The 4,987-nt window shown below is 33.7% G+C and overlaps 1 pseudogene; it reads right to left on the reverse strand.

The window, feature by feature from the left end:
* Positions 1-343: 343 nt before the first annotated feature.
* On the reverse strand, positions 344-462 carry LOC120606017 (uncharacterized; annotated as a pseudogene).
* Positions 463-4,987: the final 4,525 nt, after the last annotated feature.

Genomic DNA, 4,987 nt, shown 5'->3' on the forward strand with positions numbered 1-4,987 from the left:
TCATCCTCATTTGGTATAAGTGTAGCTTTGAACATTTTTATGAAATTTGTGGACCATATCTCCATAAAAAAGACTAGTAGGCAATGGATAAAGAGTTTTCATTTGAGAGCAGTCATAGGCTCCAAGGATCTCATTAAGAACTGCTACTTTCAAATGCCACTGGTAAAACAAACTAGATTTTCAGAAACACGGGAAGAGAAAAGTAAATTACAAAATGTCCACATGGTGGAATGTTAAATAGTCATTAAAATGATGTTTTTGAAGAATATCTAATGATATAAAATATTTTTTATATAACATGAACTAAAACGAAAAAAACAAAATTTCATTTCATTTTTTTTTCCACCTACAGCACCTGGTGTTCCTAGGTGTTCTCCTATCCAAGTACTATCGAGGCCCGACCCTGCTTAGCTTCTGAGATCTGACGAGATCGGGCACGTTCAGGGTGACATGGCCATAGACAAAATCCAAGATTTTAAAATCAAAAATCCATGATCAAAATCATGTATTTGTGCATGTGTCTATGGGTGTGTGCCTGTGTGTGTGTAGCCCTGGGGGAACTTCAAAATATGCAAATTTTAAAAGCATTCAAAAGTACAGGATTATGAATTATTTTCTTTATAGACTTTCCTTAATTTTATGCAATGATAGTAGTTTTAATTAAGAAAAATTTAATGTTAAATAAGTTGAAAGTCTAGAAGGAGAAGAGAAAACAAAAGTTATAAAGCATAATATACAAAATTGAAACATCTTTGGTTCCTTTCTATGCCTTTTCCAAAACATCATCTCTTGTACTAAAGAGCTTGGGGAGACACCATGTGAATATTTACAATTTTTATCAACAAATCCTAGCTGATGTTAGTTAAGCATACATTTTTCCCCCCTAAAATAAAAAGAATTTGCTTACTTGGTTGCCTGTAAGAAGATATTTCCTCAGGCATATATGATTTACTTGTGAAGATTTAACCAAGAAGCAATGACTACAGAGAGAATTAAACTTGCAAAACACAATCTAATTATTCTTTATCTGTATAGTTTTGCTTCACGCATTAGTCATCTGGTATGCAACATATTTAATAATTAGATTTTTGCAGAAATTTTAGAAGCAATATAAAATGAAGCAATTTAACTACAACTACTTAGCGCAATGAACGTGTTAAATTTAGTCCTTAGAAAGTATTTAATGAACTCTTGTTAAAAAGGGGCTTTTAGTTCCTGCAATTTTCATTAAATTCAAGCATTATCTTTAATCTTTCCAAAATTTCTAAAAAAAAGTTTTGAAGCAACATAAACTTACACATTTTGAAAAGTTCCAGTAAATCAGCTATTTAAATTTCCAAGCATTCATCATAGTAAAAGCAAAAATGAAATTTTCATTACGATAGAAAGTGAAATCTGCACTATAATATTTAAATAATATGCCAGTGCTTTACACCTGTCCCCACACTGCTCACCTAAATATTTTAGTCAACCACATTTCACTTTTTTGATTTGTCTGTCTCCACACTTCCCATCTAAATAATTCAGTCAACCACATTTGGGGTATAAATTGGTTTTTGAAAAGGTAAAGTAGAATTTCTTGGTTTGTCTGCCAAACATCTATTTTTCCCTTATTTTGGACACAGAATTCCATATTGTTTTTCCTCCCTTGGGTTACTATGCTTCAATATTCCTTATAATCTTAGCAATGTCAATCACAGTGCTCTGCAGTCCACCCTTGGCCAAGAGTACATGTATGTCTTAACCAAGGCTAATCAGATGCTCTCCCTCAGACAGTTGACCCTTGTGCTTTAGATGCAAGAGCCCAGGTGTCTCAATGGCATTGCTCCCTAAAATTCAGTGTTCTGAGTTTTCGATCAAGATTGCTAAAGGTTATCTGGTTTACTTTTTGTCCTTCCTTAGACTCTATTCAACTTTTCCTTTGTGCAAGCCACCAAATATTCTTTTGATAAGTTCTTTTGAGTATGCTTCCAATCAAATAACAACCCAAGTACAGTTGGGAATGATCAATTTAGTTCATATCAGAGAATAGGGGCTGTTTCTTCCTACCTACAGAAAGACTTTGCATTTTCTTTCCCAAAGTACCAAAAACACATGGATTCCTATGTACAATCATTAAGAGGAATCAATGAAACGTTTTTTTTTGTATGTGATTGCCATATTTTTAAATGTCAATCAAGCATATCATAGCTAGTAATAACAATAAAAAATAATAGTAATAATAATTATAGCTTTTTAAATCGGGTGCCATTCTCATAAGTACTTTACAGATATCATTTTGCTTGAAATTTTCAAGTACCCTAAGAGGTATAGTAATATTTATCCTGATATATAATGTCGAAGATTCTAAAGCTTAGAGAGGTTAGTAAAGATGAAAGATGTGTATGGAACCCAGGCATATCTGATAACAAAGTCAGGAAAACTTGAACAATTTATTACATTAAAATTTTAGGTACCTGCCTTTTCTCTACTATTCTATTAAGATAATTTTTAATATGAGTTGTGCCATTGATAAATCATCTGAGTTATAACATATTTAATAAACTTTTTTTTATAAAATTTATCTTTACCTCGTGTCCTTTAATCTCATGTATATTTTAGCATTTATGGAATATCATCTAATAGGAATCTTCCATTTGTTAAACTGAGATTCTGGACTGGCTAGAGTATCCAATTGACTTGTGCATTTTAATGAAACATAAGCATAGCAATCTCTATCAAGGAATCTTGATACGAAGCATATGCTGTAAATAAATAACTGAGAATAGACTTTGAAAACTGAAAGCGATGGACAGCATTAAAATAATAATTTCCCTAAAATTCTTTGTCTGCAATTATTTTCAAGATATTACATAGGGGACTAATTAGGTACAAGATATCAAGAGAAAGCAAAACAAGAACAGGATTGATTAATTGAACTTATAAAAGTACCTGGAAATAAAAAATGAATTAGCTTTGGAAGACTTGTGTTTTGAATAATGATTAAAAAGAATGACAAACTAAATTTATGTTTCCTATTTCTGAAACATAAACTTCTCAGTTCGAGCTTTTGGATTCATATAAAATGTAAATTAAACTGAAATGCAGGCCTCAAAAATATAAAAATAAAAAAATCAGGAAATAATTAAGAGTATACTTAATTGTCATTTGTGTACTATGTAGGTAAACCCAAGAAATCCTTTACCTACTGTAATTTCCCTGTTTCTTCCACAGAAAAGATGTCACTATTGGGCATTAAATGTAGTTATCGTGTGGTCAAACTGACTGTCAGTAAAGGTATTTTCTTTAGTCGTAAATTTTCTTGACATCAGTAACGTTTGATGTTTTCACCAACTTCTACCTCTCTTGAAATTCCTCCTCCCCTTTGGCTAACAGGCCATCATTACACTCTTTTAACTCCTCTTCACCCATGGCCTCTTTAGTGTATCTTTCTCTCATTCACTAAATGAAGGGTTTCTCAAAACTCAGTCTTTTGCTCTTATCTCCTGTCAGCCTCTCAGAGCAACAAGACTAGATGGTCCTGGAGGCTCTTTTGACAGAGAAACATCTAAGTAGGTCATTGGATCAGGATGGGCTCAACGGAGCTCAACTGCCTCTCCCTGCTACAAGCTGCTTAGCTTCATCAGCTCCCCTGCTTTAGGATATGTTTCCTTGAGCGGGAAGCTCCCATTGTTACATGGCAAATGCATTTTTCCTTACCTCACTTCCAAACCCCCTTTCAATATGTGTAGTAGTACTACTTTAAGTCTGTTGCTTTTAGCTCTTTTTTATGGTATGTGTAGGTATGTACAAATTAGGTTCTTCTCTCTATGGGTCATGAAAACTAGAGAGATGCTTTTCTTTCTCTGATGCCTTTCTGCCTGATTTCCTAAATTAATCCTCAATTTATGTTTATATGATGCTAGTGACCCTTTGTATAACTATCCCTTGGCTTAAGTAATCATTTTATATGATTTCTTCCAAAGTCTAGATGCCCAGTCTTTAATCTCTTTCGAATTTTCCGTTTCTTATTTCCAACGATTTTCTTGATTTAACTTATGCGACCTAGGATCAAAAGTATAAAATTATCTTTGTTTTTATCCGTTTCTCTTCATCGCCAGTCATCAAGTCCTATCAACTTTTCTTTTTTATGTCCTATATCTTCCCCATCTCACTCGTTATAATGATTAATTTTATGTGTTGACTAAACTAAGGGAAGCCCAGATATGTGGTGAAATATTATTTTTGAGTGCATCTGTGAGGGTATTTGGGATTTGAATCAGTAGACTTAATTGAGAAGGTCACTCTCACCTATGTGGGTGGGTATCATTCAAGTTGATGAGGGCCTGAACAGTAAGTACAAAAAAGTTGGAGAAACAACCAATGTGCTCTCTGCTTGAACTTGACCATCCATCTTCTTCTGCCCTCTGACATTGGCGTTTCTGGTCTCTGAGCCTTCACACAGACTAGGGTTCACATTATTTCCATTCACTTCAAGTTCTCAGGCCATTGAACTTGGACAGAAATTATATCATCAACTTTCTTGAGCTTCCAACTTTCAGACAGACAATCATGGCTATGGCACTTCTTAAGTCTCTGTAATCATGTGATCCATCCTTCAAAATCAATTTATTTATTTCTATGACTGTTCCTATCATCTATCTGTCTGTCTGTCTGTCTGTCTATTATCTATCTGTCATCTATCACTATATATATATCTATCATCTATCTATCATCTATCTATGTCTATCTATTCTATCATCTGTCTATCTATCTAGCTATGTGTCAAACCTATGAGTTCTGTTAATCTGCAGAACCCTAAGATATAGCCCAATACTTGTTCAGGCATAGACTATTCTTTTAACATTACTCTATCTCTTTCCAAGCTGTCATACACAGTGAACTTCCATTAGTTAAACTGAGATTCTGGACTGGCTAGAGTATCCAACTGACTTGTGCATTTTAATGTTATTTCTCTCCCTAAAAGAATCTGGAAGCACACACTTTC

This window comes from Pteropus medius, unplaced genomic scaffold (assembly GCF_902729225.1).
Source record: "Pteropus medius unplaced genomic scaffold, Ma_sr-lr_union100, whole genome shotgun sequence".
NCBI classification, from domain to species: domain Eukaryota; kingdom Metazoa; phylum Chordata; class Mammalia; order Chiroptera; family Pteropodidae; genus Pteropus; species Pteropus medius.